We start from the raw sequence: 27,141 nt of genomic DNA on the forward strand, positions 1-27,141 counted from the left end.
TGCGGCCGTAGGTAGGGTAGAGGCCTGGAGCTGCAGCTCCATCAGCCCCTAAGTCAATGCGGCCCTGCCATGGCCTGGCCCACCGGGTAAATGCCCGGTGTGCCCGATCGCCAGTCCGGGCCTGTCTCCATGTGATTAGTCTTATCTTCAGGAAGAAATGAAAAAGCAAAGCTTCTATAATGAAGATATGGTTCCAGTAGCACTGTGAACAGTGAATTGATAACAATATCAGCCTATATGTAATCCGCCCAAGCATTCAGACAACTAACTTGAAAGCTGTCTAGGCAGTGTGTTATAAGGTGCTCGGGTAGTGGGATCACCTACTTGTAAGGTGTGTGAGTGTTGGCCCACTAGGTCCCAAAGTCATGCCTTTATATTTTAATATGTACAACATGCCATATAACACACTAGACATGCCTTCATTGATTCTGGTCCCTACTGAATGACATAATGCTCCATTAATCATTCTAGTAGTGAGCTAGATTCTGACCTCAAACTGACCCCGTTTAAGCCGGATTGCTGGTATTTCAGGCACCAAGCATCACCTCCTAGTATCCCTTTGTTGGTGTTTCCTGTTGTTGGTGCCTGAGAGTTCTTAGTATATTCGGTATTTGACCTGGCCTGTTTCTGGCTACATTCTGAATTGGTTTTGACGCGCCCTGCCATTTGACTACTGTTCCACTTAGCATTTTGGCTTTGATGACTACGACTTCTGGCACCTGTCTACCTTCAAAGTACGTTACAGATAAGCAGGATGTATTTTTGTCTTATTAAGGAAATTTAGGACTTTAAAAATGAGGGGGCGCGGTCTGGAGTCGGTGCCCTTACATTCCTGGCCCATCCGACATGCCCGTTCCATGAGCAATGGGCAATCTTCTGAATAGTTGAGATCCAATGCTCTAATAAACCAAAGCTGAATAGTTTTTAATAACTGGTATGGTTTCACTGATTCTGGTAATGGTATGTCGATAACATGATCATCAAATTGTCTTTTTTGCCAATCTTTACACTCCCCTATTGTAATCGCACCACAAAATCTGCTGGTGCCCTATAAACACAACATAGCAATAATGTGTAGGGATTTCATATCACATCATTTTGTCACCCAGTACTCTGCCTCTGACAGTCAACAGCAGAATGTAAAATTACATCTGCAATTAGGATTGTGAAGATGTGAAATAACCCATGAGGTAACTAGAAGGTGTAAACATATTATTCTTAACCCCTTAAGGACCGGGCTCATTTTTCGTTTTCTACCCTGTGGGACCGAGGCTGTTTTGACACTTTTGTGGTGCTTGTGTTCAGGTGTAATTTTCTCCTCACCCATTTAGTGTACCCACATAAGTTATATATTGTTTTTTTCAGGACAAGATGGGCTTTCTTCAGATATCATTATTTTGATCGTATCATCTTATTTACTATAAAAAAATAAAAAAAACATGGTGAAAAATTGAAAAAAAAGACATTTTATGACTTTTATTTGAAAAATCTTTTACTCACCTAAAAAAGCAAGTAAAAAAACTAGCTAAATAGATTCTACTACTTGTCCTGAGTTTAGAGATACCCAATGTTTTTATGTTTTTTTGCTGATTTTTGTACGTTATAGGGCAATAAGTACAAGCAGCGTTTTATGATTTCCAAATCTTTTTTAACAAATCTGGTCAGTCTGCCTACATCTCCTCTTTGGAACATCTTTGAAGCCGGTTAACTCAATTTAACCCATTCAAACCATATATTTTTGAAAACTAGACACCCCAGGGTATTCCAAATGCTGTTATTTTAACCCTTTCCATGCACCAATTATACAACTACACTTTGTCAAACTTTGTAATAGTAATTTTTTTTATTTTTTTTTCCACACAAATTGTACTTTAGTTATAGATATACAGGTTCTGGTATATGTCACTATCAAACAACACCCCAATGTGTGTTCAGGAACATCTCCTGAGTACAGCGATACCCCACATGCATGGGTTTGTCAGATTGTTTGGCTGGTAAAAGGCTACTTTTGGGGCATGCGTAATTCAGGTGGTCATTTGGTCATTCTGCCTCCATCTCCTCTTTGGAATATCTTTGAAGCCGGTTAACTCAATTTAACCCATTCAAACCATATATTTTGGAAAACTAGACACCCCAGGGTATTCCGAATGCTGTTATTTTAACCCTTTCCATGCACCAATTATAGAACTACACTTTGTCAAACTTTGTAATAGTAATTTTTTTCACACAAATTGTACTTTAGTTATAGATATACAGGTTCTGGTATATGTCACTGTCAAACAACCCCCCAATATGTGTTCAGGAACATCTCCTGAGTGCAGTGATACCCGACATGCATGGGTTTGTCGGGTTGTTTCAGATTTAAAATGCCACATTTGGGAAGTGCGCTTTTTTTCTCCATTTTGGTCAGTCTGTACCTATGCCCTATCTGTGAGCTAGGCCACTCCAATTTACCCCATCAGCCATTTTTTTTATATATTAGACACCCCTTGGGTATTTGAAGTGCTTTTATTTTAACTCTTTGAGATTTTTGAGAAATTTTAGCACTTGCTCAAAATAATAAACTTTATTTTTTTTTTTTTTTTTTTTTTTATACTTTTTTTATATTTTTTTTACACATTTTGCTGGTACTGGATGGTTCATCTAGTGACATCACTGCATAATTATTTTTAAATGTTAGCACATTTTTTTTTTTTTTGAATATTTTACTAATCACATAGTGATTAGAAAGCTGGGCTCCATTGACTTGCATGGTTGAATGCAGTACCTGTATTCAACCAGCAAGTGGAGCCAGTTCTCTAGAGGGTCTGGAGACCATGTAGCAAACTTTTTCTTGTTTGTTTTTTTTACAGAGCGGCGGCCATCTTACTTGATGGCTAAGATCACCGGCAGCTGCGGCTGTGACCGCTCTCCGGAGCGGTCACAGCCCACCTAAAGGTAAGTGTTTGGTGTCGCTGGATGCCTCCTGATCGAGGCATTCCAGCTACACCATTTAAGTTTAGGAGGCGATCGTTGATCGCCTCCTAAACGCTTTTAAAACGGGCGTCCGCCGCCATACAATGTATGGCGGCTGTTGACGCCCCGGGGAGGGGCCAGACATGGCCCCCGATGCCGATCTCGGCCTTGCTGAATGCCTCGACATCGAGGCATTGCAGCAAGGCCGTTTAAGCGAAGAAAGTGATCCTTGATCACTTTCTAAGCTTATTTAACTTTTTGACGGTTCAGGACCGTCAAAGGTCATTTAGTGACCTTCTTGTCATGATGGTCCTGAACCGGCAAAGGTCGCGAAGGGGTTAATTAATCTGTCACAGAGTTCAAAACAATGCAACATGTGGTACTTGGTGGTTTTATCACCTCCACCACTTCACGCATATCTAACTGATGCTCATTCTGTTGCTAAGCAACCCATGTGCCGTAAGGGTAATAAAACAAATATATAGGCATTTATTCTTGAATACATATTTAAACCTTAAACACCTTAGGAACAGAGGCGTAACACATCTTCAGGGGCCTCCGAGTTCTCTTGCTGTGAAGGTGTGCCCGTTTAAAAGTCATCAATTTAAAAGTCACCAATTTAAATCCAAAACAGGAGGGCCCCTCAACTCATCATGCAAGGAGCCCCAAGATTTTCTGTTATGCCACTGCTTACGTACTATTTGGTCCTACAAAATGTCCTATGGAACCACTAGAAAGCAATAGTACATCCTGAGAATTCTGCAATGATGGGGCGATTTCTCTACTGATACATCGGAGATGAAGCTATCTAATGATTATCTGACCCCAGTTATATTATCAGCGTAATAGTGCTTGAGGAAGTCTACATTAACCCTGAAGAGATTTCTAGTCATATGTACCGCTCTCTGATGAGCAGGGCCTGAGCAAGGAGCCCCTTCACCACCCCACACAAGGACACACCATGTCTCTTTACATACAAGAGCTCTTGTGCATGTCATCAGGCGCCCGATGAGCAGGGCTGGTTGGGGAGATCACAATCCCCCTCTAACTGGCCCAACATTAGAGGAGCGAAAGCTCTGTCACTCCAGACCTCGGCTTCCTTGCTCCCTAATCACTACGTGTATAGACAGGTGTGTGTAAGGGCAGTGTATGTGTATATGTGTGTTTATGGGCAGGTGTGTGTAAGGGCAGTGTATGTGTATATGCGTGTTTATGGGCGTGTTTATGGGCAGGTGTGTGTAAAGGCAGTGTGTGTAAAGGCAATGTGTATGGGCAGTCGCGTATAAGGGCAGCGCAAGAGCCAGTCGCTCTGTCTCTGCACTTATTTGTAAACTATAAAGAAAAGCTTTTGAGAGTTTTCCTCTCCACTAATATTGTCACGCTTGGTAAGTAAGAGCAAAAGAAAGCTGGGACAAATTGGCTTTATTGTTTAACCTTTTGATCTTTTCTTCAAAAATACACAAACTCTGCTCTCATGGATACCAAAAAATTGCAAACACAACACAAACATGTTAAATATATGTGTGCCACAATTATTGGAACCCCTATGAATTCATATCAGAAAAAAGTATCTCTTTAATGTTTTGGGGCTGTTTTTTTCTGCCAGAGGACCTGGACCTTTTGTTAGGATACACGGCATCATAGACTCTTATCAAATATCAACAAATATTAAATGTACACCTGACTGCCTCTGCCAGAAAGCTTAACATGGTTGGATCTTCCAGCAGGGCAATGGTCCAAAACATATCAAAATCAACACAAAAATAGTTTACTGCCCACCAAACCAAGGTCCTACCATGGCCATCCCAGTCCTCTTGAACCCCAAAGAAAACCTATGGGGGGGGGACTAAAGAGGAGAGTCCACCACAGTCAACCTGCCAATTTGAAGGATCTGGAGAGATTCTGTGTGGAGGGACGGTCTCAGATCCCTTGCCATGTATTCTCCAACCCCATCAGGCATTATAGGAGAAGACCGAGAGCCGATATGTTGGCAAAGGGAGGTAGCACAAAGTATTGACAAAATGAGTGCCAATAATTGTGCCAAACATATATTTAACATGTTTTATGAAACCTGTGTTTTGTTTGCAATTGTTTGATATACATGAGAGCAGAATATTTTTATGTATATTTGAAGAAAAGATCAAAGGGTTAAACGATAAAGACAAATTTTCACAGCCTTCTTTGTTCGTATTTACCAAGGGTACCAATATTAGTGGAGGGAACTGTGTGTGTAGATAGATACATATATACAGGTGATCTGGCTATTGTACTACTTACCTGAGTTTTGTCTAAAGGCTGTCTTGTACAGCGGGGCAATTACTTTCAAGGGATCCATGTACAAAGTGGATATAGAGGCAAAAGATAATCATTGTTGACCTAATTTGCATGTGCCTACCCAGAATCCCTTGTGGTTGTGGCAGCACCATGAGATTTCTGAGGGAAAAACAAACCTTCTGGCTTGTCTGGTGTCTGGTGTCTGTAGATGAGTGTTTAATAATACGTCTACTACCCAGGTAGATAGATAGATAGATAGATTGAATAATATCCAAAGCTTAAAAGCATATGAATGTGGGGTCTAACTGTATTCAAGGGATTTTGCTAACCATAATTTGTTATTGTTTTCCAGTGGAGTCTAAACTGTTAATATTGTGTACTATTTATGAATATAACTATTTAATTGTTTGGAGAAACTAAGCAGTTAAACAAGTACACGGTGAAAATTGGAAAGAATCCTTCTGGGAATAATTTGTTTTTTAATTCACAGGTCCTGTGTTAGATTTAGGATAGCTTTATGCCTACCCCATGCATGTTTACATTCCCCCATGGTGCTACCACTTCTGCCGGAAGGCCACTTTTCTAGACCTCTCGATAAAGTGAAACCCCTTCACAGCTAAGCATACATTTATTAATGTATTTACTAAAAATAAAGCATTAAAGTGAAATATCTTTATGTATTACTGGCGCCGGTTTAGTGTCCGGACTTCTTCTGCCCACACCCTGCGAACACACCGCGCACACCTCGCTATCAGCTGACACAACATACAAACGACTCATCGGTTTGACCCCGCCCATGCCCCCTCATTATTGGAAAAAGGGCAAGTCACTCACGCCCTTTTTGATATGACTCCACCCTTCCCTCGCCTGTCATCCTGGCGTCCAATCCCCTGTAGGTCTAGAGTCACTGACGCCATCGGTTGCCAAGAGGAATCCGGCGTGCGAGCTGTCAAGCTAGTGACTTTATCTCTCCCGCCGTTTAAGGTTGACAAAATAACAGTAACCGAGACCGTGGCTTTTATTCGCCACAGTAAAAGTTCCTACGCCGCGGGGACAATCTTAAAAACTGCGTTGAACATTATAGCTCGTCTCGCTCTTGGCTTCAGCGCTGCGAGTGACGTCATCCGCCGGGCCCTTTTGCGCGGAGTGATCCGCCCTCCCAGGCCCCCCGAGTTCCAGGAGGTGAAGCGTCTGCGGCGGAGGAGCACTAGGACAGAAACATCTTTACTTTCCACTATTGGGGTACAGAATACATTAAAGAGTCCGCCGGAGCCTGGGGTAAAGCTGTGAAGTGCAGGTGAGGAGAGTGCGGGAAGTGTCAGGCTGTGTGTATCATGCAGGAGGGTACGGCGTGTCATACGAAGGGTAGAGGCTTAATGTATACATAACAAGCCCACCGGCTTAGAGAACAGAGAACCCGAGTGCCTGCTCTATACTGTACCTATAATACGCAGAGAGCTAGTGTCAAGTAAGGGTTTGTCTGGCTTGCAGTGCCCTTTCCCGCTTTCCTTGGAGTAGCTGACCACCCTCCTGAGGTAACAACTGTGACCAGCATTTATCCCTTTTCCTAATATGGGGCACTTGTGTCCGCGGATAACATGGGGCCAGTGTGACTGTCCACACCCCCTGTGTGGGTAAATGTTACCCCCTCGGAGCTGTATCCTGTGCACAGGGTGAGGACAGGCAGGGTAGGTACAAGTGCCAAGGTTAGTGTGGAAGAAGGAGGGCAGTGTTAGGCTATACTGGAGCTCTGAGAGAAGCCCCTGCCGGGGCACTAGGTCGCCTCACCCCCATTAAATGCATTTGTGTGACAGGCTGACAGCACTGACCGGCTCTTTGGTCCGGGTCCTGCGCTAATCATTTGTGCTCTTCCAGCAGTCCTTTCGAAGGTAATATGAGATTGTTATCGTGTGTTTGTGTGATGAAGCTGCCTGTGTGCACGGCGTGATTTATTTGCCCAGGGCAGTGACATATAACTTGTCTAAGAGAGTCCCCTCCCAGGCATAGCCCTGATTATTACCACCCAGCTAGCCCTTTAAACACTTGTCCTGTACCTTTTAAAGCTGTATTGCTTGAGACTGCTTTGTTTATGTAGTCTTACAAGGTTTGAACCGAATGTCTAGTAATGCCAGTAAAGAACCCCTTTTACGTCATGTGGTCGCCTATTTACAACAGCAACTGGTCATGGGGGTCACAGATGTACCAGATTTGTGCATTTATTCCAATAATTGGGATGCAGATTATATCATTAAAAATTCTTCCAATATTATTCTTTAACATTATCCTATTTGCCCGCGGTGCTGACGCTCACAGCCATGTGTGTTGGCGTCATGCGCTCTTGTTTTTAAAACTTGCTTATATTATTAAAACTGGAACCTATTAACATGGATTTGTAGGGTGAGGATGTGTATTTTTTTATTTTTATAAATCAGCCTTGTGGGAATTTTGTATTTTGAATTTAGAATAAATATATGCGTTTTTATTTTTCCGCGCTTGTAAATGCTTGTTATTTTGATCTGTATGAGCAGGTTACAACGTAATTCTGTGTGATCATATTCTGATTCTCATTATTAATGTGACTGCCAAGTAAGCTTTGTAATTGAGTGAATATTTTTCCCTTTGCTACCTTGTGAAGTTCCACCTGGAGCCAGATCCAGATGTTGTCTTCTCGTCGGCTAAACAATGCGGCCTCTGGGGAGAAACAGGTTGCCGAAAAACAAACCTAACAGCATGGTACAAACTATAACAACCCCCCCTCTCCCATATTACCGACCATTAATCTTTGTGCTACTTTTTTTATTTAAACTTTCGTAGTTGGATTTGAAGAATTACAGTTTATTCTGTGAATTATATCCCGGATATGTCATAATTACTTTCCAGGAAACATTTTATGTATAAGAAGGCAGTAGGTCTGGATTCTTGTGTTTTCCTGCATTTCATTTACAAAATAGGGTAATGGATACAGTTAGTGCAATTGAACTGTAGAAAAAAAAATATTTTCCCAGGGACATGCTTTTTTTTTTTTTGAAGTGTTTCTCTTTTTGTTTGTCTTCTGCCAAGAAGGATATGGAAAATTTTGGGTTTCAAAAACTTTCCTGAAAGCTTGCGTGTGGAGATAATCAGAATGTAGCATTAACACTTTGACTCGGAAACTAAGTCTTGGCCTTCTTTTTTGAGCAATTTTTTCTTTATATTAACTTTTTAATGACTTTTTTTTTGTTGTTGTTGTTGTATGTATAAGCACAAAGTAAAAGGCTAATTGGTAATAAGTGTGTAAATGTAATACCAACTGCAGATAGTTGGAAGTCCTGAAATGTAAAGGTGCTCCATGGCAAGAAATCACTACCCTCGCCAGATTTTGCACTCGTATAACAAGTTATTTTGATCTGCTGAGAGTGTATTAATATTAAGTGTGTTTCAAAGACTTTATCCCATGTGCGTTAGTTGTTTGGAACTTTCTAAAAAATTGACTCCCATTAAGCAGATCTTATATTTTCCAGTTCCACTGCTTACCAAATCAGAAATGATCGTGTGTACTGTGGGTACAACAGTGTTAATCCTTTTTTTTTTTATTTTTTTTTCCTCCTATGATCCAGTTAAACCAACAAACTAATTGACTTTTAATCTAAATATTGTCACAGCAGTTACATTGGTTGTAAAACAGATCATACAGGCAATAAATCACGTTTAGGTAATTTTTAATTGAGTTCTTCCTAAAGGCAAATTGTCACATAAACATGATTTGTCGTTACAGTGGGTAATACTCAGATATTGTCAGATGATGTAATCCTATGCAGGATACAAGAGTAGCAGCTTAATGTAAAATTATTATTATTATTATAGGGACATTGTTTAATAACAAACTCAAATAGGGTTATTTAGAAAAGTGATTAACTCAACTGATAATTTCTTCCAGTGAAAGATGTCTTTCTGAATACTCTTTTGGATTCTCACCTTGAGGAAACTTTCCTAGACATGCCATCTTATTGCTAATTGAAATAGTTTTAATGGTTATTGCATGAATAAGTCAATGTAAACCTAAACATGGTGACTCCTCAACCAACCTTCGTTTTGTTAATGAAATACCTATGTCTATCTTGCACCAGACTTGACCGTCAAGATTTTAGCCCATGTGCTATAAGTGTAACTGCGTGATGTACTTTTATTAATTCATATAAAAATCTGTACTCATTGCTTCAACTTTTTTATTTTTCCTTTCTTAAAGAGCTGAAGTGACTCGGTCTACTTGAAACCAATGAAACTTTCCCTGGCAGAGCTCCGGGTCCAATCCAAATGCATGGGGAAGGGGGTTCCATAGATTCCCACTACATGCATCTGCCCCTTCCCCTTCCCCTCAGCCCTTTTCTCTATACGACATAAGTCCCTGCACATGATGGCACTCACATGTAAATATGAATAAACGCACTGCCAATTTACACTGTATTGTACTAGAAATAGTTGTGTTTGTTTAGTAATCGGAGCTCGGTGCTCTCGCTCTGCCTCATGGCTGGATGTCTGGCATGTTGTATTCTTATGCTTTTTTTTCTCTCCTTTTTTTACTGGATGCCATTAATAGATTAAAGTGCGGCAGGCATAGTATCCAATGAATGAAATACAGCAGTGATTCAAAATAAACACAAATAGTTTTGCTTGCAGTACGATGCTATTTTGGGCATTCGAATTCCCTGGGTTACTTCTCAGTCAACGCATGTTTACTAAGGTCCTTTGCTGTGTAACTCTCTATATACAGTTAAAAGTTAGCATTATAGTCATTTTTTTCCTGTTTTTTCATCCGTATTTAGCCACCATGTTTTTATTTATTTAAGAACATCCATGCTATTTTTTTGTACTATGGAGAAAACATGTAGTCCCCACGTAAGCCTTCTTGTTACTTGCAGAGTGTTTTGGTGAAGCACTCTTCTGTATTTCTATGTTTTTTATTTTTTTTCTTGATATTTAGTTATCCTTGGCGAAAAAGAAACATTCTCTCGTATCTAAATGGCAAGTAACAAACTACTGACCATTAATACGTACAGATTTATTCTTTTGTATTGTAAACCTTTGGCAAAAAAAAAACTAAAGCCAGTTCTAAAACAACTCTGTAAAATGTTACTTATTTGAAAGACTGTTTTATAACACAGAAGTATCCTTGTGTTTATTTCTAATTTTTTGTGTCAGAAAATACCATGTTTCCCCAAATTTTGGGCCCCAAAATTTGAAAAAAAGTATTATAGAATTCATACTCATCATCCTCATCACTCCCATCCATTAACTGCTCCTAAATTAACCCTAAAGGCCCCATCAACCATAACTGCCCCTAAATTAACCCTAAACACCCTGTTAACCATAACTGCCCCTAACTTAACCCTCACCTCCCCTAACTTTCAGCAGACCAAATATTAATTTTATACTTACTGTTAGGTGAGTTGGCCGCTATAAGGAACGGAGTGTGGCCAATAATTGGTGAGTCAGAAAGGGGCGGGGCCAATAGTCAGTGTGACTGCAGGGAGGTACTGGGAAGTACCGTAATAACTACAATCTACAACCACTGTATAAGATGCACCCAGTTTTTAGACCCCCAATTTTTCGAAAAAGGTCTTGGGGAAATGGGGAAATACGGTTATCTTCCATGTGCTCTTCCACTTTTAACACTTTTGTAAGTAAATACAGGAATAGAAATGTCATTATTTGGTACTATTCAAGGGCCAACATTTTTAATCGATATTTGTCCAGAGTTGAAAAAATACCCGATGATTTTATTTATTTTTTTGCAAGTTATAGAACAATAAGTAGTGTATTGCTATTTCAATACCATTTTCTTTCTTTTTCAAATCTACCCCCCATGTCCTGTTTAGGACATCTTTGAAGCTGGTCAGTTCAACTTGATCAGCCATATATTTTCGAAAACTAGACAGGCCAGGGTATTTCAAATGCTGATATTTTTATTCTTTCTAGTACGAGCCTTTTTCAAACTTTGTAGTGGTAATTATTTTTTGCTTTTATTTTTCACACACATTTTTCTTATGCTATGAATTTACAGCTCCTGGTATATGTCTCTGTCAAGCCCCTCAATATGTGTTCAGCAACATTTGAGTATAGAGATAAACACATGCATATGGGTGGTGTCAGGTTGTTTGGTGTGTGTGGGGGGGGGAGATAAAAGGCCACATTTGGAACATGCGCAAATCAACTTTTTTAACTTGAAACTTTGGCATCTGGTTCTTCTGTCCCCATGTCCTATTTGGGACACCTTTGAAACTGGCTAGGTCAGTTTACCTCTATCAAGCCATATATGTTTGAAAACACCACAGGGTATTTCAAATGCTGGTATTTTAACCCTTTCCATGCATTAATTCTACTACCAGCTCTTGTTAATGTTTTTTTTTGTTTTACACATATTGTAAGGGAGGTGTGCATTTTTTTTTAAACTTTGACATCTGGTCAGTGTGACAACTTTTGAACCTGGAGAATTCAGCTTACCTCATCAAATCATACATTTTTGAAAACTAGACACCTTATGCAAATTTAAATGCCAGTATTTAGCTATTTCCATACAAGGACTTTTGAGAAGACACAGCTTTAATTTTAGGACTTGCTTGCTACTTTTTTTATTTATTTATTTATTTTTATATACTAATCATATTGTGATTTAGTAAGCTGGGCTCCATTGACTTGTATGGTGGAATGCAGTCACCTGTGTAGCTGGCTCACAATCTCCGTTCCAGTTCATTTTAAAGGTGCTCGATGGGGTTTAGGTCAGGGCTCTGTGTGGGGGATTGTGAGCCAGACCTTCTCATCCAACATCAATTTCTGACCTCATAAATGCTCTACTGTATGAATGGGCAAAAATCCCCAATGAAACTCTCCAAACTCTGGCGGAAAACCTTCCTGGAAGGGTGGAAGCTGTTATAGTTACTGTGTGTGTGTGTGTGTGTGTGTGTGTGTGTGGTCAACTACATATTAATGCCTATGTATTTATAATGCAATGTCGAAAAAGTTCCTGTTTGTTAAATGGTCAGGCGTCCCGATGCATTTGTTCATATAGTGTATCACGGGCGTTGCTGCGTTCTACTATTTTGGAGTTGGTGATAACAGTAGATATGTGGCATTGTAGCAGGGTATGTTTAAATAAATCTATGCATTTGCTTTTCTGACTCAAGATGCAGCTTGAAGTAGCAGTAATAGACCTTGGTAAAGGTCAGGAGTAGTCCTTGCATAAACAGTATCACAGTCATAATGCTTTAACTTTGTGTTGCAAGTATCAATGTGGCAACAGTATAGCTCACAATTACATCTTTAGATGGATGTTTCGTCTTCAAGACTGTTGCTCTGTTATTTGTAGTCCACGCCTGCATTTCTCGTATTAGATGACATCCTATGCTTTGATCTACTGCTCTGTCTTCTTAAACTTTAGTCAAACACGTGTCTCCCACCTACAGGAGGATTCTTTACTATGATGCGCTCTTTTGTGGCTTAAAATTAACAAAACTGTCCTAAATTCTTTGAACCGTCATCTTTCCGCAGTATTTGCTCACCCCAGAAAATGTGGCGTTAAGTTAATGATTTTAAACTTTGTAGTTTAACATGTAAACTAAACTATAAGAAGTGTTTATGCTCTGACCGTGCGTGTCAGTCTGTTCATAGAGATTGTAAGTTCCCCCAGGGGCGGTTTACCATCTCTCTCTGTTACATGGGTTAATATTCTGGGTGATGGTACAGCACACCGTTTTCTAAGTGTCATCTATGTGTGCCCTCATAATATGAGGATAGCGCAGTCCTTGTACTGAGACTGGACAGTGTTCCGCACGGTGTGACCCAGAATCCCCCGGGTGATATGTCTGCCTTGTGATATGGGTGCAGTTCTGATTTGTGAAAGTCTAGGGGTGCCAAAGTTTGGCATTTTGTTGGACTCCGGCTATTGTGCTTCTGCTAAGTGATATTTAAAGGACGGACTCTTACCCCAGGCTGTTCCTAAGGAGAGGGTATGATCATGTGATGGGGTGCATTATATCACCTGAACGTCTTTTTTATAGTGTGGGAAATAGGTGGTGGGAGGCGGGTTATATTGGTGCTGCAAAAAGCCGTATAGATTGCCATGAAACATCATCTCTGATATGAGGTCGCAATTTAAGAATCGTTCAGGCGTAGTATGTAATCTTGCCATGCCCTTTGAATATATGACCTGTGTAAATTTCTCTCTATGTAAATAATACCGTATTGGCTCGATTCATAGGCCGCAACCTAAAACTCTTAGTGTAATAGAAATGCTGCCACTTTGCCCCCCCCTCCGACTCCCGGGTGTCTTGCGGGGGACATCTACGCGATACGCGTATACAAGCTCCGCCGGAACTTGTATACGCATATTGCGTAGCTGTCCCACCGGCACGTCTGCACGATGTGCTTTAACAATCTCCCTTGCCGGCACTCCCCCAACCAAACCCCCCCCCATGGGAAGTCCTGGCAAGAGATATTGTTAAAGAACATCGAGCAGACGTGCTGGCAGCGGAGGTTGTTTACGTACATCGCCGTCGCCGGTGAACATCTGCGTATGCGCTTAGACAACCTCCCGTTTCCCCCCCATGGAAAGTGCTGTCTCAGCGTATCAGAGAGTAGGATGCAGGTCCTCTGCAGCGCTGCGGGGGATCTGTATCCTAACCCTGCTGCCTGCCCGGCACCCGGAACTGCATGTCCCGGTGGTCGGGGGATACAAATTGCGCATCCCTGCGCTAAACCCCGAATAAAGTGTGTGTGGGGGGGGGGAGTGCGGCCTATATTCGGGCAAATACAGTAAATAACATTTTTCCCCCCTTCTTCTCCAAGGCTGCCGTGTGTTTAGTGTGATTTGCTAGGGCTGGCATATTGTAGAGGAACGGTTATCGCTCTACCCCTATTAGCCCTGAGATGACCGGGTTAAGCGGTCCACGCATTCCTGTGAATTCTCAGCTATTAGTTAGTCTGTTTTAATATTAAATGCAAAAGGTACTTATTGACTTGCTGCCGCACGATGCACTTCAACGTTTATCCAAATTGCTGTATAGGCGAGCGCAGGATATTGAGTGCCGCTTTCTTGCCTGACCTGCTCCCTTCCAGGGTATTTTATGGTCACATGTATGAAAGCCTGGCTACCATTAGTACAAAATACCAACATAGCTCGAAGGAGACAGACAGACAGGTTTCTGTAGTTCCAGGGCACCCATCAAGGGCCACGGATTTTACTGCATAGGCAACATTCAGACAGACAGTCATACATATCTCACAACCAGGGTGGATTCAAATTGATTATATAAAAAAAAAAAAATCTATTTTTTTTATTTGCAATCAAATTTAACAAAATGCTTTTGGATGAAACATGTATGTAAAGATAACTTTTTGTTTAAACTACATTATAGTTCAAAGGTTATGCAGCATGAGGTCATGCAATATTTACATTTTGGTAAACTAATTCAATTAAGCTGAGATAACATGCACTTTTTCTACAGTAAAAACCACTTCAGTTAAACATTGGTGTTTTAAGCAAATTTAAAATATGTATGTTTTATATAATTGTTATTGTTTAAGTTAAATAAAAACATAAGTAGGTTCTCTAAATATGAGTGAGTAACCTATTAAACTAAAATCGGTTCTGATATAGCTGTCTTGCTAATCTATTCTAAATGTGAAATCTTGATCTGGCTGCAAATATTAAAGACTACCAGCAAACTACCAGCAATAATGTGCATTTACATGTGAAATTCATGATTTAAGTAGTCTTACTAGTGATTTAAATCCACCCAACTCACAACACTCAGAGGCAGAGATTCATAGGAGAACCACTTGCAGCGCTTCCACAAGAATGTCTCGCAGACTATTGCACATCTCACCGATGTACACGGAACAAGGTGTGAAATATTTTGCATGCCTATAGGACATGTGGTGCTTGGGTGCCTGCACTCCAACATAGTGATACGTGGGGGGTCACGCTGTTGGGTGAAGGCCAGCATGGTGTTTCAGACATATGTGGGGGGTCACACTGAACCGTGAACACTCGTTAAAACTTACACAGAGCATTTGGCACTCCACATACAGAATGGGTGACAAAAATTTGGAATTAGGCGAGAAACAAAAAAAAAAAGTTATAAAATGCATATGTCCCGGCCCATAGGCACAACATCTGGTAAAGGGGGTTCCCTTTCCACAAACACAATGTGAGGCCTATAGTCGCAAGGAATTAACTTCACCTGCTCTCTGCTGCCTCAAATGACATGCAGTGACAATTTACCCCCAGCCAGCCCGCTGCGCCAGTACAGACGGCCTCATAATTGCTTTAAACAGCAGCCTGCTCTCGCATATAACATTTAACGTATATTTTTTCAATACGGTGCTGCATACAGTAATACGCTTTAGCATCAGAGAATACTTGGTTTGATCTGCAGACCCGGAGGCTGCCATCGTTGTCGGTGAAATGTTGGCGACTCTCCCCTGTGCCACACCGAGCTGATTCTTTATGGCGATGCTAATTACCGTATGCTGGTACCATGCACCTTACCTCCATGGACTGTCCTTATGCAGAATGTCTGGCTGGGTAAATAGGACCGAGTCATTCTATTGTATTCTATAGTCCTTGCCTAGTCGATTAAAGCCAAAGTAACAGAGCTGAAACACGTACACATAACGCATAGGCAGCTGCCTGAAAAATACTGGATTATGTAAATTAAAAAAATGTTTACAGATTTTTATTGTTTTCCAAGGTAATACAATCATTATTTAACAAACAGTTAGTTTGCATGTTCCTTTGACAAGGAATTGAACCATTTTAAAGGTGAAGTTTAAAAGCCTTTGACTTGATTTCCCCTTTAAAGAATGGTGAATAAGGGATTATTGTATGGTGTACTCTGTAAAAGGAAAGTGATAGAGAGTTAGGTTTTATTCTTAATCTCGTTAAACATTTTCTACGCTTGTCCGATGATACTGCTCCGGATCGAGTTACATCTGTGTGATGTGCAGGTAATTTACCGCACCCGTACTGTTCTCTTGTAGGTTATGATGTCCGTTGTACGGCACTGCAGAATACGATGACGCTATATAAAACGATACACAACGCCAAATTAACCTAATTGGACAAATATGCAGGGGTGGCACCGGCTCATGTACCGTGGTCCAGAATGGCAGAAATTGATGGTCGCATCCATTCTCTTACTAATGGGTTGTCATAAGTGGGTGTAGCGGAACATCTAATGTACTATATTACAGCGTGGCTTGGCGTCTGTTTGTGAGCTACCTGTGTCTGAAAACTCCTTTAAGAACAAAGTACATTTCTGCTGGTTTGGTGTCCCATGTGTTACGCATGCAGTGTGGGGCTCCTGCTCCCTGTGTCCCCCACCCTGCTCTTACTCTTCGGTCATTCTGCACTGCTTATTTACATAAAGCAAAATTAACACTGCGATGCACCTCCAAATTAGCTTATTTAACTTCACAATCAGTGCACCCTCCTTTTTTTGTGCCCAAGTCTAAACTGTTATGTGATGCGCTACTTATGTCCTATGTTTACCTATTGTACAGCTGTGTACAATATGATGGTGCTATATATATATATAATATATATTATATATGTGTGTGTAATAATAATAAAGCATATATAAAAGGAAATATAGAAGGTATTATGGATAAATGTAGTATTCATAAAATGCAAAGAAGGAACTTGGCCAACCCATGTTTTCTTTGAACTTTCCTTACTGTAAGCAAACTCGGCTCTGTTCAGTTTAAAGAAGCCGTCTTGTCACAGTCCCCATTTGCCTTTCTGCACCCCCCCCCATTTCTCATGCGCCATGTATAAGAGGTGACTTCAAAAGATATGTTGTTGCTGAATACCTGTGCATAATGTTTTAAAGACATTCTAATAACTTCCTTTACGGCGCAGCAAACGTGTACAGCAAGTACACGCTGTGGGTGGTTTTAGCGAAAGCGTACGCTCTCCCTGTAAGCATATTCTTGGGACAAGCCGAGCGAGGCAGGGATGTGGTTTCTAGCTGGATCCTGACATGCCATTCAATGGTTAAGTAAGAGTAATCTGTTAGCGTACGTTTTTCATGTCTTAACATCTACCGGTGTCTGGCGCTCGGAGAAACTGCTTGGGGCGCGAATGCATGCAGCGCAGCCAATGTTACCGCGCGTCGCATATTATACTTGGTAAAAGATGCAGCTTTATCAGGGGCAGTGGTGTGAAAAAGGCTTCTTACTGACGTTGCTTTTTTCTCTCCATTATTCTTATAGAGAGGAGGATCCGGGTCATCAGCAGCTTGTCTGCAGCAGGGCTAAATGAAAAAGAAAAACAAACACCCGCCCGGCACCTGGAACTGCATGTCCCGGGCGTTGGGCGTCACGAACTGCGCATCCCTGCGCTAAACCCCGATTTAAAGTGTGTGTGTGTGGGGGGGGAGTGCAGCCTATATTCGGGCAAATACGGTATTTATTGGCTTATATAGCGCCATCATATTCCTTAGTGTTGTACAATGAGTAGACTGTACGTAACAAGTAGTATATAACATAATTGGACTTCCAGAACCCGGTGAGGAGGGCCCTGCTCTGGAAGGCGGAGAGCTCATACAGCATGAAGTCTTTTACATGCATTGGCTTATAGATAGCGATTTATAATGCTGCACACAAAAGATCACGATACCTGTAATGAACACACGCTTCATAATAACTATTTCGTACTGTTAATATTCATTTATTATTATTATTATTATTATTATTATTATTAGTAGTAGTACTGTCAATAATGGCAACTGGCTTAGACAACCAGCATTCTTAAAGCTGCATATATTGATGTGACGCGTTTACTTTTTGTTAAGCACGTTGGATGCCTTTTTCTTTGTCAGCCTCGTTTGTATTTTATTTAGGTGATGGCTGTCTTTTTAACTAAAGTTTTGGTAGCAACATGGCTTTTGTATGGATCTTTTGAATGTTCTGTAGAGTTTTGGCAAGCAGCGCTGGTTGTATTGTGCAGGCGCAACAACGGTTCTGCTTCTTTAGCTGCTGTTCGCAGTTCATGAGCTAGAGTACCTTTTTTTAAAGGAAACCCAGTGGTGTTTTCTGATCGTGAAATAAATGCGACCCCATCTTTCTTGCAGCCTTCAGGTGACTTTTGGCGATGTAGCAGGTGGTGTAAAAATGGGTGATTTTGCATTTCCATTTAAAGTATCTGTTTAGAGTACGGACGTACTTGGATCACAGCAGCACTTGATTTAGCTGATTATACCGCTGCCTGTTACATTGACATGCTGTCAGGTACAAGCGGAACCGCTGACCAGTCGGTTATGGAAAACCATACTTAACGTCTCTAGGACTGAAAACAAAACTGTCTCACAGAAGCTCGAGTCATTCAGGATATGTTCTTGCATGCTTATCAGCCTCATCTGGCTCTATCTATTAAATCATATCCCGTATTCAATAAACTCATTACGAAACGAGTCTTTAGTTCATGTTGATGCCAGCATAGAAAATCGTGTAAAGTTACAGAAGCATTTTCTAAGCTCGCCCAATAAAAGGTTTCACATTTAATTAGACTCCTTTTTTTTCCCCCCCATTGGGTTAAAGCGGCTTTATCCTTGAGAATATAAATCTTATTTCTAATTCACTGACATCAGTGAGGAAAACACTTTGCCTCGCTGATGCCCTTCACGATTGGTGTTTTCCTCTGTTGGCTCTACCGGCAGCTGTCGCCTGCTTTCTGGCAGGCAGTGCTGCTGCTGCTGCTTGTATTGTGCAGGCTAAGACTCAAGTGCCGTCGGATCATTTTACTTTTATGTTCGTACTATCTGTGCTCCTGCAGTTTACCCCCCAGTAGAGACGCTGGGAACTTTACAAATGCAGTGTGATTTAGTTTAACAAACTTGCAGTGATGTTCAGAGCGCGGCATAATAATACTCAATGTGTTTGTGTTTAGAAATGGTAAATTTGTCCTCCCCGTAGTAGGGATTTCCATACCCTTTGGTGGCCCCTTCATATCTCTGCTTTCAGGCACGCAGTGTTTGGCCCTACTAGTGCATCTCAAAGCCTCGGATAACATGCGTGGCACGTGATGACCTTGGCTAATGGGCCGTGCTGAGCTCCTAGTACACTGCGAGCAAGCGTGAGAGGACATCATTGTATCTTGGTCTGACTTGTTACACCTATGTCTATTGGTATACCCCCAATTCAGATGCTGGAAGAGGGGACAAGGCCTTCTTCAGGTGTCTCCCCCCCCCCTTTGCTCTTATGGAGGGATTTGAAGTTATAGCTTTCTTTGTTTATTAAAATGTGAAAACTATTTTGAGAAGAATATTGAGAGAGTAACCTACCTTTTTTATATCTTTCCAAACAATATCTGATTTAAAAGTAAAATCTTATTTATAGCTTTCTTTTCTGTATTGTAAATTGTCCTTAAGGTCTGTAAAGAAATAAAATAAACATACTTGATATATCGAGACTGAAACAGAAATATAGAGTTTGATTGAAGATAACAGTTTTTTGGGCCATCTAGTTTGCACATTTTTTTTCCTGATATGGACCAAACCTTGGAAATTGATATGACACCACCTTACCTGGTTACACACCATCGCTTTTCTCTACTTGTGCCTGTAGGTGAATAAAGCACAAGCGTGTGTCATTTTTTTGGACCGGACTGATTTCCAGTTGTGTCCAATGGACACGTAGACGATGCCACCACTATTTCAATATGTGCTCTATGTGAGAACATTATACGTGTGGCTTGTTTGTGTTAGAACACAGACGCACGCAGATGAATGTTTACAGCTATCGGCCTCTTCTGGCTTCCTTGCTGATGCCGGTGAAACCAAAGACTTAAGCCAGTTCTGTCTCAGCTGTTATTGACCGACCACCACGAGTCGTTGCCTCAGCTGCCATTTCTCTTCAAATGAGAATGAGAGCAAGTAAGGGAAGATGGGACCCTAGAGCCGATGACTGTCCCCGTCTCTCGCTCTGTCCCCCACCCCCATTGTGACAAATTGACAACAGTTGGACCTTACCAGAAGCCGGTGTGTATGTGGACACCCGGTGATCCTCATTAGTCCTCTTGCAGGGAAACAACTTGGATGACCTCTAAAAAGAAGCTGAAAGGATTTGCCTTCCCAGAACCAGAGTAACCTGTATGTATGCTTTAATATCCTTTCATTTCAGAATAAATGCTCGTGTAAAAGTGAGCACAGACACTATAGAAATGATCCACGTGACAACTGCGTTTCTTTTAAATGTTGGCTTGAGAAAGACGTCGGCTTTAATGTGCACAAACTGCAAGCCGGAAAGGGTTAAGCAGCACTTTTTTTGTTGCTAATGCTAAGCTGTCTTAGTTCTTTTTTTAAGGTTAGCTTGGTCTGATTGCGTAGCTGTGATGCGTTTGTACACTTGGGGGTTTTTGTGGTCAAGTTGTTAGATCTTTGTAAACGTAAAAAATATTTGCAGAGCAGGTGGCAGCGCAGGCTGCACAAGCGTTCTTCTTTCTGATATATACTTCTGTTTGAATGGAAACCTATTAAGTGTACTACAGTGTATGTTAAACTGGTTAATGTATACCCCCATCACTTAACATCCATGCATTTTTTTGTACTTGGAATTTGTTTTTGGCTAACGTATTGTGGTGACTTTGTAAATTTTCCAGAAAAGCTGCAGCTTGCAAACTTATGGCAGAAACTGAACATTTCAGCCCCCTGACCTCACGAAGAGCAAAGCCCAGTGAGCTGCACCCGTAAAAAAGTCATCCTGTAAAATGAATAGTTAATGTGGGAGATTTCTTAAAGAGCCAACGCAGACCCTTTCACAGACGCTCTTCACAACTGAGAATCTCAGGGAGCAGAAAGGTTCTTTAGTGCATAGACCCCTTCCAGTCGCTGTTCAATCCATAGTTTAGCGGTTACTCCATGACGTGGTGATCGAGAACTTTTATCACCATCTGTTATCTGTATTAATATATTTAACTTTTTCTAACATGATAAGATTTCATATAGACATTAAACATTATCAGAGCCAACATTCATAATATCACATAATATGGCGATGGAGCTCTAGATGTGGGGGTTCCAAGGATTTGATATTCTAGGCGACGAGAAACCTTTTTCGATTGGTTCTGTAATACTGTCCGCTGTGAAACGTTCAATATACCTTTTATCTTTCTTTCACATATAGAAAGGTTCTTTTGTGTTTCCTACCTCCGTGCTTTAACCAATTGACTGCCGGAAGGGTGAGCGCTGCCATACTGTGCCAGTAGGTTAATACAGTGCTGTTAATGGGTAATAATGTTGGGTTGTAATCTTCATATCTATAAATAACCGGCATCGAGGCTGTGGTTAAGCTGGCACAGCTCCACCGCTTAATATAATCCATTTGGCAGCATTGTTACATCTTAACCTCCTATTTACCAAATACACAGGTTTGTTCTTTCAAAAGGTCTGCGTCGTCTCTCTTTGTTTTCCTTCTGACTTTTATTATACTTGTATGTTTAAGAATGTTACTAAATTATCATAACACTTTTATAATGATATAAGCGGATAAAAACATTGCACGCTCCACCTTCAGTTAAAGCTACAGCAATAGGAAAGTATAATGTAAAAAAAACACGGCCAGCTTGTCGAAGCTGGCTGTACATTGTGTATACCTATGTCAGTGTAACTATTTTAATGACTTCTTTTTCTGTTACATGATCGGAATGAGTGGCAGCAGGGGCCATACTTTTCCTTTTGGCAGTTGGCTGGTGAAATGGAAGTATTTTGGCGATGGTGCCTCCTGCCCTTTTTTAAGCCCGTATCCTGCCTGTAAATCAGATTTAATAGTATTTGGTATTTAATTTTTCTGGGACACTAATGGTCTTTGCTGAGGTGCAGCTAGCAAGAAAGAAAAACCCTCAATACTTCTGAGTAGTTCATTAATTGAAACATTGGCTTGACATTTGGTTTATTGGCATAGGCACATTTTGTAAATACTGCAAATATTTATTAAAGTATCCCTGATTGAGCATGGCATCCGTTACCCGGGTACCTGGTGTCATTGCATGGAAATCTTTAACAATAAAAGAACAATTTCCAGTTCAAGACCGCTACAAACATTTCCACAAAACTCTTGACAATACAAGTCTTTGTTACCCGGTTGTTGGCGATCTCGCTGCCTGCAAGGAATCATAACCAGGGGGCCAGCTGTCTTCCTCTCTCCACCTTCGGTGACACTGTTCAATATGCCCAGCTGTTCTTTTCCATTGTGTCAGGCTTGGAGGAGATGGGACCGGTGTCATAAAACCAAGGGTCATTAATGTTTTCCACATTATAACCTGTCATCACTGGGCCCTTTGTAAGTGCGCCTCTAACACGTGGGTCCATGGAAAACTGTTAACATTGTTTACAACATTTACAGTATATTTGGAATAGATATAATACAGCCCCTGTTTTTTTTTTTGTTTTTTTTTTATTTTGGAAAAAATTTGAGGATCCTTTTATCTTTTTTTTCTTAAACACATGTATAGGGGGGCACAAAATAAAAATCTATGATTTTTTTTTTTTTTTTTTTTCCCAATCGGAAATATTCGGCTATATTAGTCCAACTTCAGTTTTATAGTGCTTTTCAACCTATTTTTCTGTTTAGAAATCTCTTTTTCAGCCCGGTCTGCTGTTTTCTATTTAATGGGTCAAAGAGCTGTGCGCTTAATAAGCAGACAAGATGTAATTGAAAAGTTACCAGGAATATTTAACAGACGCACTTGTTTTTTTTTTTTTTTTTTTTATTCGGCTCAGTGAGCACAAATAGCACACTTTTTTTTTTTTATGATGTCACGTGTAGGACTGTTCTTGTAAGTTGAATTTTCTCTATACATTTACTAACAAACACTTTTGATGTAAAAAGAAAAAAAAAGTGTGCAATACACACAATTATACATAGATACATACATACTATATGACATAATAAAGCAATGGCGTTTTTTACATGTTGGTGTATCTGGTTTCCTTTTACAGTAAGTGAACATGATCGCTTGGGACACATGCCGCGCGGCTGACTAGGGGTGAGAATGGCATCGGCGCTTCCAGTGACCTTGGCGTGATTTAGCGTGAAGCACTTCATGAAATTGTGCTTTGACTCTTATCTTTAGTGTGCTGCGTGGAAATACACAAACGAAAGGCTGCTTTCTATATATTATGGGCACTATTAAACGACAACAACTTCCCATTTGCAAAATATTTTTTAGAGGGCAAGTTTTTAATTCAAAATAAGAGAAATACTGCAGTCGGAGGTCGTGTTAGACCAAGAGGCTGGTAAATAAGTGTCTGCTTAATACAGTGAGGGGATTTTTACATATCTGGTATGAGGCTATTTGAATCTAAGGCAAGACGAAGGGCTTAGCGCTGCCAGCCCGTGGCGAGAAAGCCGTTTTGCTTTGAAATGACAGCTTCTTTGGTGTTTACGGCGTAGGACAGGCTTGCGCACAGGTTTATCCTTGGAAGGGATCTGTAAGATGTGACGTTCTCTCAGTGTCATCGAGTCTAATCTCTGTAAAACTCCTTGAGGCGATTGAAAACTTCAACGCGAAAAGCTTAAGGCTGGCCTGGGCTGCATGTCCCTTTCTACATCAAAAGCACAACTCTTGACTGATTCTAATTCTCACAGAAGTGGAATATTCTAGAATAACCTTTAACAATGTAATGGGAAAGACCTGACTGGCGCACTGCGTTCATAATGTGCCAAATGCTTCAAAAGGGAGGTTCAGAAGCAGCTGCTTAACCCAAGGCATTCGCCAGCCTTAAGAGGCCATTCTGCACCCTGTCTGCCTCAGAAAATCTCTTCTAGAGTAAAGGAATACCCCAGCCATCGTGTGGGCTAGAGTAAATAAATATGATGGCTGTGAGGACCCTTTAAATTTCCCCCTTTTGCAAAGGCATGGGAGGTTCTGCAGAATGCCCTGTAAGCGTTTTCCTGCCCCGCTAGTTATTTTCTGTGTCGGAGATGTGTTTCCCCAACTGCATTCCCTTGCGTATAATCTACTTATCACTCGCAAACTCTGCTGGCAGTGGACAATTTTTAATATGTATTCTTTGAAGTTCCGAGTACTTTCGTATGCATTTGTGAGGAACCGTGAACTGTCCCTTTCTACAACCAGCGGCTGCTTCCGGACTCCCTGTCTGGGACTCTGGATACTCGGTATTCTTGGGGTGCGTTGGTTGCTGTGAAGCTCCAGCGAAGTTTCACCTGCACATCTATTTTCTTCCAAAAGCCACACATTTTTACATTCCTTGAATCCTAACACCTTTTTTTATACTTGAATAATCCATGGAACACAGACATACATCCACTTTCTGGATTTCAGTCATTCTCATTCATTTTTTTTTTTCTGTTCAATAAATGTAAAGCGGAGTTCCCATTTCATTTGCAAAAGTGTGAATGCTTGAGGTGGACCAACCGTTAAACGGTGAAAACACTTAACATCCTTTATATATACTTTTTTTTTCTTCTACTGTAGTGGGATGTTGCTGAAATGTATGTTGGTGATAATCTCACTGATTACTGATTTGTAATTCTATGTATAATATTTGTTGTGGTTCAAGTGCTTGTCTTCTACATCTCTCATCATGAATGTTCATTCTATATGTACCCCTATACTGTGATTCGTGCCGATTATTTAGCTTTAATTTGGTAGTGGGTCATAAACGGTTTTGCTTAGATACAAATGTTTATTGATTTTATGAGGCCTACAGACACGTTACACACACACACACGCACACGTCCGCAGACGTTTTTTTTTTTTTCTTCCTTCTTCTTTAAACTTTGCGTTGCATAAAAATCTAAATGTAAAATGTGTAACTACCCCAGCCATTGTTGAGTAGAAGGATAGTGGGAATGAATCTTGGTTCTATAGCAGAGTTATATAATATGCTGAGTGCTGAGACTGTCTGCTGTATTCCCAGCGATCCATTTGTTACGTGAGGCTTTCACTTGATTAATTGGTGCAAGTCACGCACACGCATGAAACGGTCTGAGCCTCGTTGCCTGAACATCACTTTATGGCTGCGTACCGTGCTGTTTACGCTGAGCCAGGTGCCTTTATATGTAAAGGGAATGGGAACGAAGTGTACAGTGGCGGTACTTAAACTCACACATAGTTGTTGAGTTTTAGTACTTAAGAGTTGCAGATCCACTTAATTGTGTAGGGTAACTAATGAATACCGGTGCCAGGAGTACCTTTTTTTGTTTTGGGGAGCTGTCTGTTTTATGTGTGTTGGTTTCACGCTGCACATTGTTTAAAACCTAAAATGATGAGGGGGGGCAGTCACAATGCTGATAACCTTATACTCTGTTTCTCTGTGAACCCTTTTTTATGGGGTGACATAGTCATGAAATGACTTCCAAACCTTTTTACCATTCATTCAAGTCTATAAGGTTTGTGACTTACAAGGGCCGCAAACCTACAGAGACCCCATATTGCCTTGGACCAGTATAGTAGTATTCCAATATACTTTGATAATAGTATCTGTAGCTGGCATCATGGGGGTCTCCTGCATTAGTGAAGCATAATGGACAGTATGTGACACAAAACACTAATACTTAACATTAAAACTGATGAAATTGTGTCTGCATTTACATGACAGGACAGGCTTAGTGTTGCTTCCATAGTGAAATGCCCTCTTTTACCGGATTGCACTGAAGGTTGTCCTCGTCTTTAAAGCCCCGCATCGATCTGCACCTCCCCGCGTGCTGAATGATCTCTCTGTGTGATCCTGGCCGGGGTGTACCCACATAAAGGCTTCGTTATCAAATGATTCACCCTCTGTGCCCTCTCACCTGAAAGCTGTGTTCATATATCTGTAACTCACGCCCTGTTCTTGGTAACCATGGTCATGGTTTATACTGACCTGTAAGAAAGAGAAACCACTAATGGTGTGTTAAACCTACAGTTTAGACTATCTGAGAGCGCAGCCAGGGACAGGGCTGGTACAAGGATTTCTGTCACACATTTTACTGCTACTGGGCAGCACCACCCCTTGTAGTCATATGAGCACCTCATACACGTGACCCCCCTCTCTCCGTGTTGACTGCACCTACATTGCAGGTATAGATCATGGGTTGCACACCCCATGTGCCAGCCCTGGCACCCATATTGTGCACACAGAACTTGCCCCAGCACCCAGATATTCTGCCATCTCTCATTTCTCTTTACATCGCTCTCTTTCCCTATGCCTCACCTTTAAGTTTCTCTCATCTACTTGTTTCTCTCCTGCTCATTCTCTTTATCTCTCCTCTTTTCTCTCTCTTTTATCCCAACCTCCCCCTTTGTTTTATTTCTTCCTTTTTTTCTTTGAGCTACTCTCTCGCTCGCTCTCCTCTTATTTTATTTTTTTTCTTTTCCATCTCATCTTTCCTATTTCTCTCTCGCTTTTCCTGTTGACCCCTTCTCCCCATCTGTCATTATCTTATCTCTCCTATATCTCCTTTCCCTTTATCTCTCCCCTTTTTATACATCTTTTCCCCATCTCTAATTCTCATTCTCTCCTTCTTTCTCATCTCTCTTCTTTCTGATCTCCGCTTTCTCTCCATTTCTCCCTTTTCTTTCTCCTCATTAGATCTCCCCTATATCTTTCTATTTTCTTATTTTCCATACCAAGGAGCTGGTAAGCAATATAGCCATAAAAAATTAGGACTCTTCAAACTTGGGGTAATTTGACATAGTAGCGGGCTAAGCAATATATGGTGATGGAATCCTCAGTACTTATGCCTTTGTTTTGTTTTTTTTTCTTCTTTTTTTCCCCCCCAATGGTATTCACTGCTCTGAATTCTTGCTTAAAGAAAGCCTTGTCTTGGCAGTGTATCTGCCCGGTGTGCCAGGCGCGTGTTCACCTGTTGGCATACTTTGTATGGCACACCCAGAAGAAAGCCATTATTTTAGTGAAAGTGAGTATCCTGTGA

At 41.0% G+C, this 27,141-nt stretch overlaps 1 protein-coding gene across 6 annotated transcripts in view; it reads left to right on the forward strand.

Moving 5' to 3' along the window:
* Positions 1-6,158: 6,158 nt before the first annotated feature.
* The window catches only part of MEF2A (myocyte enhancer factor 2A), a 54,900-nt gene continuing 33,917 nt past the window's right edge, over positions 6,159-27,141 (forward strand). For 2 of the 6 annotated variants that reach the window (XM_053462373.1, XM_053462374.1), the window contains exon 1: positions 6,159-6,526. The gene's annotated coding sequence lies outside the window, so the exon portion shown is untranslated. Of the gene's footprint in view, positions 6,527-6,894; positions 7,119-27,141 lie in introns of those variants that run through there. The other 4 variants (XM_053462368.1, XM_053462372.1, XM_053462370.1 and 1 more) reach the window with 3 other exon arrangements.

This window comes from Spea bombifrons, chromosome 4, assembly GCF_027358695.1.
Source record: "Spea bombifrons isolate aSpeBom1 chromosome 4, aSpeBom1.2.pri, whole genome shotgun sequence".
Lineage (NCBI taxonomy): Eukaryota > Metazoa > Chordata > Amphibia > Anura > Pelobatidae > Spea > Spea bombifrons.